This window comes from Momordica charantia, assembly GCF_013281855.1.
Source record: "Momordica charantia cultivar OHB3-1 chromosome 7 unlocalized genomic scaffold, Mcharantia_2.0 BLBB01000007.1, whole genome shotgun sequence".
NCBI classification, from domain to species: domain Eukaryota; kingdom Viridiplantae; phylum Streptophyta; class Magnoliopsida; order Cucurbitales; family Cucurbitaceae; genus Momordica; species Momordica charantia.
Genome location: NW_028275165.1, coordinates 3,436,141 through 3,448,288, shown reverse-complemented (window position 1 = coordinate 3,448,288; position 12,148 = coordinate 3,436,141). Strand labels below are relative to the sequence as shown.

General features: G+C 28.3%; 1 pseudogene; it reads right to left on the bottom strand.

Moving 5' to 3' along the window:
• Window positions 1-2,392: 2,392 nt before the first annotated feature.
• LOC111024724 (ribosome-inactivating protein karasurin-C pseudogene) lies at window positions 2,393-3,244 on the bottom strand (annotated as a pseudogene).
• Window positions 3,245-12,148: the final 8,904 nt, after the last annotated feature.

Sequence of the window (12,148 nt, the reverse complement as noted above, 5' to 3'; positions counted from 1 at the left end):
GAACGATAATAATAAAGATTAGGGAGAAAAAAATTAAACGTCGGATTTATATTGGTTCACCCAGTGTGGGCTACGTCCAGTTCTTTGCTACCGTTGCAGGTTCTACTAAAATTTCAAGAAGAATCTCCCAAGAGTTTACAAGCCCCTTACAATGATTTCTCTCAGTTTTCCCTCGCATAGAAAAACACTCACGGATCACTCTACAAGCTTTTCAAACTGTCGAACGGATACACAAGTATTTAGCTCTCAAACTCTTTCTTCTTGGAGAATTTCTCACGGCTCTCTATTTGTACACTCCAATCAAATGGTCCATCTATCTCTATTTATAATAGATGGTATGACAAAAACTAAAAGGGAATGAGAAAATAAAAAAGCTCAAACTAAATAAGACAAAGAAAAATTTAAATGGACATTTTCCTTGTAGGAAAAATATTTTCTCTTTGATTTGGCTCCATAATCCCAACACATTGTTAGGTCCCTTATGTTTTCAACGTGAAATCGTTATCATGTCCCCTCAAGATGGTGCCTCTTTTGGGTTCACCAATCTTGGTCGAACCCCATTTTTGGACCAGATCATTGTTTGTGCTCTAGAGCTCTAATACTATATCAATATTCATGAGGTTTCATTTAAACACTAATTGGTAATGAGAGAAATAGTCATGTCGATTATAAATCTTTATTAGATTCTTTATCCTTTCAAAATGAGATCCTTAATATAAGACCTTCATAAAACGAGTAAGATACCTTAACCGGTAAGCTATACTCATGTTGGTACTTTTAGCTAATTATCAAATATAAGATGATGTGGCTTTAAATATGGTTATTAAGTTGTCTACTTGGATATATATTGAAGCCATAATTTAAGACAAGTACTCGGTGAGATAATTATCCAAAATTGAATTATATAGTAAGATCAAAATGACTATTTTTAAAAGTTTTTGTTGGTTGCAAACATGAGTTTAACTCAGCGGTAACTAGAACGTGTCATGATCAGGAGGTCATGAGTTTGAATTTCCTACCCAACTTATTGTACTAAAAGAAAATATTTTGGTCGCTAAAATATGAGATATTTAAAGCTTAGTCAACTATATTTTAAAAGTTCTAAAAATTTAGAGAAAAAAATGAACTAATAATTTAATAACAAAATTTTATGGTATCTTTTGTCCACAAATATAATGCATTGTAATTCGTTACACAAGTTTATATTTGGGTCTTTTTTTTTTCCAATTTAAGTATACATAAATATAGTTCTAACTTATCAATGTCTTACCTATGTTAGTAAAGGTTGGAGGTCTGAAACCACTCACTCTTATTGAACTAAAAAAAGTATTATAATTCATGTAAGCAGCAATTCTCGCCCATAATTACTAGTCATTATTAAATTAAATAACATTACGATTTATAGTGGTTGAATTTTGTCGCAATTTTTTTTCAAATGCGAATAATGTTATATCTGCCTGTTGAGCTCTGTAACAAGTGCTCGTTATTAACTGAACAATATCGTAACCAACACATCGCTTGGACTCAAGAACTCATGGCAGGTGATACCATCGAATCTCATTTCTCTAAGCAAAATTTCAACTAATTTTTTAATCTAGTAAAAAAGTTGGTTGGCATGGATAAATGTTCCTATATAAAATGGTCAAAATTATCGGCCTAAGTGTTAAAAACGATATAAATATTATTGTGTAAAAAATCATACAACATATGAAATTTAGGTCGAAGTTTTAAAGAATTAAAATTTTAAATGAAAGGAAACCATTCATATTTTTTAAGTTCTTGCATGATTCCATATGGTTAAATAAATATCGATGTTATTGAAAATTTAGATTTTTCAATTTTATAGAAATATTGATAAAATGAAAAAAAAAATCAAGTGCCATTATTAAATATTTCAAAAAAAAGAAAATCATAGAAATGAAAAAATTTATGAAAAATATGTAAATTAAATTAGCAAATAAGCACTCCACCCTTTCTAAATAAGTTTAAAATTATTAGTATTAATATGATATCCGTATTTTTAAAGTTTTATCGCAAAATTATAGAAACGTCTGTTCACTCGTTATGTCAATATGGACACCATAGACCTATGGAAATATTGAGTAAAATTTAACACCCTAATTTTAGATTCAATTCGTAAATGAAGATTTGGCTTAGGTTTTATGGTTGCTAACAATGTATATAGAAAATGAACAACAAATAAGCATAAGTAGAAAAGATTAAAAGACTCCACACTTGTTATTCCTTAACAGAAATTGGAACGACAAAGCACACATACAGAGCATGCATTCACATAAACATGCCTTATTTGCACACCAACGAACACATTAAGGATTAAACTCGAAACACACAACATAATACAATATTGTTCATGTGTTGTAGTTCTTCAAAGTTAGATTGTAGCGTAATTTTCAGACGTAGCTGAAATATTCTGTTTGTTCAGCAGCAGCTGGATGTTACCTTTTACATATGGTGAATTAACGTTGGATACAACAACTGGAGTACCTGTCGCGTTTTCAAGTGTAAAGTTAACCTTAAAGTTTCCAGTTGTCGGGTCTGCTTGCTTAACTAGTTTGGAGAGTTTGCTCCAATTATTTTCCAATGACAGAACTTCTGCAGTTGGAATACTGTTGTATTTAACATCTTTCTGAATCTTTTGAAATCTTGCAGCCTCGGAAATAGTCTGAATTACGACGACCATTGCCTTCGCAACATCGCTCGGCTTGTAACTGTAGCCGGGGCAGTTGTAGCCGTACAACGTTGGAATGTAGACATAGTTGAGGTCTACGAGTCCAAGTTTAAGACTTTGTCGTCTTCCTCCAGCTCCTGCAAGTTGTCCGTAACTGCCATCGAATGAAAGTGTTTGCTGCTTGGAATCGGTGAATACAAATTTCTTAGCTTCAGTGGCAACAGAGTCGTTGAAAAAGTGGGATAAGTTACACTCTGTGGTGTAAAATCCCAGAACATAAACGTTCGTTACATCTATAGCAAGCTGGATGGTTTGATTGTATGAATTTGTAAGATGGATTCGTGTGTAGCGACTTGAACCTGTAACATTGACAGGCAGTAGAATTATATCGAACACTGTCTCTTTGTATGGAAGATCGGCTCTATAAGCATTGAGGAAAGTTGCATAGGATGTTTTGGTAACACCGGACAAATTGAAGCTAACATCGCCCTCGACCGTAGGAGCTGCAAGGAAGACCGCGAGAATTAGCAAACAAAACACTAACAATTTGGTCATCTTTTCAAAACTTAAAAGATCAGTTTGGATTGGATGCCATGGAACATCACAAGGCTATGCCTTTTATAGGCACCATTTTCACAACATTTTACAAATATATATTTTGTTAAATATAACCTTACATAAAAAGTTTTAAAATGATAGTGCAGTCTAGATTATATTAATATTAAAATATTATTTTGGTCCAGGTAAAAAATACATGGATACAAACATTAGTTTAATGTAATTACTTTTTTTAAGAAAGAAAAAAAACTATGTACTTTTACCTTTGGTTCAATTTAATTCCCGTAATAACAAAAAATACATAGATATAAACATTTAGTTTCATGTAATTACTTTTTTAAAAGAAAAAAACTAGGTGGTTGAAGCTTTAGATACCTATTTTTTTAAATATAATTAATTTCACTTCAAGTGATATCTATATTTGTCTAAATATATATATATATATTTTTAAATATACATTACATAAGAAGTTTCAAAAGTGATTAAAATATTACTTTGGTCCATGTACTCTTAGATTTGGTTCAATAATAACACAGAATACATAGATATAAACATTAGTTTCATGTAATTACCTTTTGAAGAAATTAGGAAAAAAAAAAAACCTAGGTGGTTGAAGCTTTAGATACTTATGTTTTTTTATTTGAATATAATTAGTTTGACTTCACGGTGATATCTATATTTTTAGATGGAATTATGTTTAAAGTTTATTTTCACTTTTAATCTTATTTGAGATAATCCTTAATTTAAGTTAACAAAGTGATTACATTTCATTTATAGATATTTAATTCAATCTAATTTTAGTTTATTGAACAACAATAACATCTATGATATATTTTCACTTTTGATATATATCCTAATATAAAGATTTATTCCATTTCTTTCTACACTAAAGGTCTATTCTTTTTAATAAATACTACTATTTTCAAATTCAATTAATAAATTATAATCTTTTATTAACTTATTTAAAAAATATTAAAGATATCATTCGTATAGTTTTTAATACTCTCCGACCTCTTTTTGTAGGTTTTGGAATTATCAATACAACCAATATTGATAAGATAACTTGTGGTAGAAAATTCCAATGGAGAGATACAATTTTCGCAGGTGGAAATATATATTTTTTTCTAAATATATAAACGGTTAAAGATCCACATTGAAAAGAGAAGAGACCTTACAAAGGTTTATAATAAACAAATGTTACTTCTCTTATTGTCAATTGGTTTTGATATAGAACTCCATAAATGAATATTAATATGGTATCAGAGTCCAATAAACTCAAACATAATAATATTATATATGTTATTGTTTATTATACATAACAAAAGGGTTAATATTTAAACTTTAAGAATTGAATATACCTTAGTAAGTAAAATCCATTCTAACTTGAATCAAATGTCTTGGAATTGAATTCCAAGAAAGGTAGATCCTTGATAAGATTATTTAAAAAAAAAACATATGACATGAATCTACAAAAGATAAAACAAAAACAAAATCAAATTTCCTTAAGGATGTGTTTCGAAATCACTTTGCCATTGTCAAAATCACTTCTCTTTCTATTGATATATTTGGCAAATTAAAAAATTATTTTTTGGAAAGTTTAAAATCACTTTATATTGATTTTTAATGTATCACTTAGACGATAATTTTGAAAAGTCAATTATATTAAATATTTTTTTTCATAATCACTGATTCTACTCTCACTCTCCAACACAACCTAAATGAATATATCTACAAAGTGAATATCTCACTAACTTGTTTAAAGATAGGGCTTTTGGTTTTTAAAAGATATCATTTGTATGGCTCTTATTTCACATTTTTGTTTTTTTGATGGAGAGTACTCCTCACCTATTTTGGAATTATTGATACAATCAAAATGTTAGACCATATAAACTTTTTATACATTCCAATATTCACATGGGTAGAAAATACAAATAGAGGATACAATTCACGAGTTGAAATGCTTTTTTCTTCTAAATATATAAATATATTTCATATTATTAATTTTTTTTTATATTCCTAACAAAATGGCTAATGTTTAAACTTAAGAATTTAAAGCAAAATAAATTTTAACATTAATCAAAATGTCTTGGAATTGAATTCAAAAATGGTAGATTGAAGTTTGAAAAAGTAATACATGACAATAGTTCAAACAAAACAAAGCAAATTGTTATTTTCCAAAAGAGCATTATAATGAACACTTTAAATATTAATCTTTTAAATTAAAAAAATAGCAAAAAATATTATTTTCAACTACACATAAATATTTTGTGAATGACACCATTAAAAATCATTGCAAGCTGTGAAATAATAATAATTTAGAATGACAGGATTTAAAATATTTGAGCTCACGTTAATTTTCTAGTTACAATATTAAAGATGGTATCAATTTGTAACAACCCCATATTTTCTAATATGGTCATTCTAACAATAATGTGGAAGCATAAATAAATAAACACTACATGAAAGGAAAAACTTATTTATTAAAGTTTGAAACTATGACAAAAGATAGGGACAATTCCAGAAAAAATGAGTACAAAAATACTCAATAGGCAATTTCCATATCAAATTTCGAAATTTGTTTTCCTTTCAAAACATTTGTAAACAAAAAAATACAAATAGATAAAAACTTTTAAAAGTCCTTATAAAACATTTAGTACAACTTACTTTTAAAGTCCTTCTAAAACATTTAGAACAACTTCCAAACTTTCAAATAAACTAAATCACTCAAACATTCAAAACAATCTTTCATTCATTCATACTTTTGAAATCAAAGTGGGGGTGCATTATTTGGGTAGCCATTGAACATATGTGGTTACCAGCCGGTAACACCAATCAATTAAAAGTTTTAAACAGAGTTGTCGAATTAATATCGACCAAAAAGAGTTGTCGAACAAATATCTACTATAACAAACAGAACGGTTAATTAAGTGTGAGATGAATAACACACATGAATCTTCATGCCCAAAGAATGTCAAACCATAAAAATGTCTTCCCACAAATAAGCCAGAAATCCATCAGTTCTAAATTAGGCTACTACCCCAAATAAGCAAACAACTTCAAAACAAAAATGACATATCTGGATAGCCTTATCAAAATAATCAAAATATATTTCAAATAAATATGTAAAACAAATACATACTCTTAGTAGGAATTTAATTAAAAACATTTAAATAATTTCAAACAAATTTTATCAAATCATACAAAAAGATATTTCACAAATAAACAAAGTATCAATTTCAAACATTTAAGTAATTTCAAACTAAAACTTTATCAAATCATACAAAAAACACTTAAAATGTTTTGCAAAAAATCATAATGTCAAATACCAAAACATTTATCAAAACCATAATAAATCTTCAATTAAAATTACTTAACTTCAGGGATATAGCAAATCAGTTACAACACTTTTCGAAAGTATATTGCAAATTACTTACCTCTCTCGATAATTTCACAAATCTAAATAAATTCTTCCTTGACTACTTGTCACCTTTTTTAGAAGCCTAGAATAGAACCCATATCCAAAATCAATTCTAAAATCCAAATTTAAAATCCATCCAATTACTAAACAAATCTTATCTACCCCATTTTTCCACTCAAAACACTTTTCCACATCAAACAGTTACGAAAATATGGATTTAGGGCTACAAAATGATATGGAAATTTGTTCAAAAAGGCTTAAAATTCAAAAATAACAAACTTTAACAGTACAAAAATCGATACTAATCAATACGGACTAAATTTACATAAAGTTCGTCAATGAAAAACGCTTAAAAACCTTCTAAACAATTGAAGGATTTTAAATTTGAAAAAAAAAAATTTGTTTTATACAATTAAACATCTAAGAATTTCAATACCAAAACAATTCGTAACTTACTTTTTTTTCACCAATAATCAAATTTGAAAAGTGAACAAAACAACCTTTAAAACTTGATAAAAACATATAATTTTAATGTAAAAATTCAATAAATAAATCATACTTTGGGTACAAATTGGTAAACCTTTTATGCAAAAAGAGTCCAAAATAGCACAAAAACATTTTAATAAACAAAAAATATATATATTCAAGCTAAAAATTCTAGAAAATTTTTCCGGCAAAAAGCCCTCGAAATCTTTTATTCTAAAAACAAATACCTCAAAAAAATTTTCATTAAACTAAAGTAAAGAACTACATATCCAGAAAAAAACTTACGGATCTCTTTCTTTTTCTGAAAAAAACTAAAAACAAATTATCTTTTATAACTTAATTTCTAAACCAATGGTTTATCTTTCATAAACTAAAATATAACAACACATAAAAAATATTTCAATAAATATGTGTATGTATATATTTCCATTGTTACAAACACCCCACCTAACAAAATTTTGTCCTCGAAATTTTCATATCTTGCCAAGCGAATAATTCAGGATATCTATCCATCATATCTTTTTCAATTTTCCAAGTCGCTTTTTTCAAATGAATGATTCCGCCACAAAACTTTTACAAGAGGAATTGTTTTATTACGTAAAACTCGATCCTTCTTGTCCAAAATTTGAACTGGAACCTCTTCATAAGTAAGGTTTTGTTTTACTTGGAGTGCTTTTTAGCTTAACATGTGGGATGCAATTGCAATATACTTTCGAAGCATTGAAACATAGAAAGTATTGTGGATTTGTTCTGTCTAAGGCAGCTGGTACGGCCAAGCGATATGCTACAACACCCACCTTTTCTAAAATTTCAAAAGGTCCAATAAATCTTGGACTAAGCTTTCATTTCCTCCCAAATATTAAAACTCCTTTTTAATGGCGAAACATTAAAAAATACCATGTCTCCGACCTCAAAGTTCAATTATTTTCTTCTAACATCGACATAACTTTTTAGTCGACTCTAGGTTGTCTCCATTCTCTGTTTGATTAAGCTAATAGCATCCTTTGTCCTCTGCACTAATTCTGGTCCCAAAATTAAATTCTCTTCAACTTCACTCTGATTGACTGGTGACTTGCTTTTTCGTCTATAAAGAGCCTCGAAAGGTGTCATTCCAATGGTTGCTTGATAGCTATTATTATAAGAAAATTCGATCAAATGCATATGCTTCTCCCTACTATCTTGAAAATCCAAAGTACAAGCTCGAAGCATTTCTTCCAATGTTTGAATTGTCCTCTCTGTTTGGTCATCAGACTGTGGGTAAAAAGCAGTGCTGAAGTCAAGTCTTGTGCCCAAAGCCTTATGCAAACATCCCAAAAACCTGGACGTAAACTTGGGATCTCTATCAGATACTATGGAGACCGTTATACCATGCAATCAAACTATTTCCTTGACATAAATTTGAGCCCATTTTTTTTGTTGTGTAAGTATACTTACCGAGTAAAAAGCGAGCTGATTTAGTTAGGCGATCCAGAGTGACACACACAGTCTCGAACCAAGCTGTGTCTTAGGTAATCCAGTCACAAAGTCCATTGAGACAATCTCACATCTCAACTTAGGTATAACCAATGGTTGGAGGGGTCCTGATGGTCTTTGATGTTCAATATTTACCTATTGGCATGTTATATAATGGCTAACAAAGTCGACAATATTTCGTTTCATTCCTGTCCACCAATAAGTTCTTCGGACGTCCTGATACATTTTTTTACTCCCAGGGTGAACCGAGTATGAGTATTATGAGCTTCATTCATGATTTACTTCTTAGTAATTGGGTCATTTGGTAAGCAAAGACGATCACCGATCCATAAAACTTCGTCATATGACACTAAAGTTTATAATAGTTAGACATATGTTACTCCTCTCATTGCTAATTGATTTTTATATAAAATTTCATAAATATTAATATAGTATCAGAGCCTAAGAACAAACTTAATAACATTACATATGTTATTGCTTATTATACCTAAAAAAGGTTAGTATTTAAGCTTTAAGAATTGAATATATGTTAGTAAGTAAAATCCATTCTAACTTGAATCAAAATGTCTTTGAATTGAATTCCAAGAAAGGTAGATCCTCGATGAAAATTTTTAAAAGCAACATATGACATGAATCAACAAAAGATAAAAAAGAAATAAAATGAAATTTCTTTAAGGGTACGTTTGAAAATTACTTTTGCCATTGTCCATATCACTTCCCTTTCCATTGATCATATGCTTCGCAAATTAAAAAAATTATTTCTTGAAAAGTTTAAAATCACTTTAAATTGATTTTTAATATATCACTTCGATGATAATTTTGAAAAATCAATTATATTTAAATATATATATATTTTTTTTCATAATCATTATTGATTCTACCCTCACCCTCCAACACACCCTGAATGAATATCTACCAAGTGAATATCTCACTAACTTGTTTAAAAATAGTGCTTTGATTTTTTAGAGGATATCATTTGTATGGCTCTTACTTCACACTTTTTGATTTTTTTTATGGAGAGTATTCCGCACCTCTTTTGGTAGATTTTGGAATTATTGATACAACAAAAATGTTAGCCCAAATAAACTTTTTTTACGTTCCAATATTCACATGGGTAGAAAATACAAATAGATGATACAATTCACATGTTGAAATGCCTTTTTTTCTTCTAAATACATAAATATATTTCATATTATTAATTTTTTTTATATTCTTAACAAAATGGCTAATGTTTAAAATTAAAAATTTAAAGCAAAATAAATTTTAACATTAATCAAAATGTCTTAGAATTGAATTCCAAAAATGGTAGATTGAATGTTGAAAAAATAATACATGACAATAATTGAATACAAGTTCAAACAAAAACAAAGCAAATTGTTATTTTCATTTGACACGAATAGATCAGCGTTATAATTAACGCTTTCAATGTTAATCTTTTAAATTAAAAAAATAGCAAAAATTATTATTTTCAACGACAAATAAATATTTTGTGAACGTCACTGTTAAGAATCAATGCAAGCTATGAAATAATAATAATTTTGAATGACAGGATTTAAATATTTGAGCTCACCTTAATTTTCTAGTTACAATATTAAAGATGATATCAATTTGTAACAACCCGTATTTTCTTAATATGGTAATTCCAACAATAATATGGAAGCGTAAATAAAAAAAACACTACAAAGGAAAAACTTATTTATTAAACTTTGTAACTATGACAAAAGATAATGACAAGTCCAATTTTGAAATAGAAACCTATACTATAACAAAACCAAAGAATAACTGGTAGAAAGAAGTTTGCATAAGGTGAAAAAAATGGAAAATACTAAAGATTTCAAACTCCTCATGCCAGAATGCTACACTTCAATCACTACTCGAACCTTCATCTGAAAATATTTAGAAAACAGAAAAATGAATACAAAAATACTAAATAAGCAATTTCCATATCAAATTTCGAAAATCATTTTCCTTTCAAAACAGTTGTAAACAAAAGATACAAATAGATCAAAACTTATAAAGTAAAGTCTTTCTAAAATATTTAGTACAACTTTCAAACATTCAAATAAACTAAATCATTCAAACATTCAAAATAATATTTCATTCATTCATACTTTCAAAATTAGAGTGGGAGGTGTCATTATATGGGTAGCCTACAGAACATATTTGGTTACCCCGTCGGTAACATCAATAAGCTTCAAACAGAGTTGCGAATTAATACCAACTAAAAAAGGGTTGTCGAACAAATATCGACCAGAACCAACGGAACAGTTACTTAAGTGTGAAGTCACGCGAGTGAATAACACACACGAATCTTCATTCCCAAGGAATTGCCAATGCACAAAACTGTCTTTCCACAAATAAGTCAAAACAGAAATCCATAAATTCTAAATTAGACTACTACCCAAAATAAGCAAATATCCTCGTAACAAAAATTATTTGGATAGCCCTAACAAATGAATCAAAAAATATATTTTAAATAAATATGCAAAATAAATACATACTTTCGGTAGGAATTCAATTCAAAACATTTAAATATTTTCAAACAAACCCTATCAAATCATACAAATCATAATTTCAGATATTTCACAAATAATATCGATTTCAAACAAAATTTTATCAAATCATACAAAAATACTTCAAATATTTTGCCGATGAACATAATGTCAATCACTAAAAAATTTATCAAAACTGTAATAAATCTTCTATTAAATTACTTAACTTCATAAGGGATACAACAAATCAGTTACAACACTTTTCGAAACCATATGACAAATTACTTACCTAAAACAATTCATAATTTACTGTTTTTCACCAAAAATCAGATTTGAAAAGTGAACAAAACAGCCTTTAAAACTTGATAAAAACATATAGTTTTTATGTAAACGTAAAAACAATAAATCATATCTTAAGGGGTACAAATTGGTAACTTTTTTATAAAAAAAGAGTCCAAAATAGCCCAAAAATAATTTCATAAACAACAAGATTCAAACTAAAAGTTTTGGAAAATTTTACGGCAAAAAGCCCTCGAAATATTTTATTCTAAAAACAAATATCTCAAAACTTTTCCCAACAAACTAAATTAAAGAACTGCAGATGAAGAAAAAGAAAACAAAAAATAGGGAATAAAACTTACCGATCTTGAGAGAAAATACCAGCCGTCTAAAATAAGTATTAATCTAAGACCTAGGGTTGAAGGGCTTTAAAACAAACCATAATAAAACCTTTTTTAGAAAAGGCTAACATAAAAAAGATAAATATTTATCTTTTAATAAAACTCTTTATTTTTAAAAAAATAAATAAAAACAAATTATCTTTGAAAAATTAATTTCTAAAACAATAGTTTATCTTTAAGAAAATAAAAGAAAACAACACATACAAAAATAACTAAATATAATAGATATGGGTTACTCCTCTCATTGCCAATTGGTTTTGAGATGGAACCCCATGAATATTAATTTGGTATCAGAGCCCACAACGTTCAAACCAGCACTAAGTTAAAAAATGGGATTCGACCCAAGATTGGT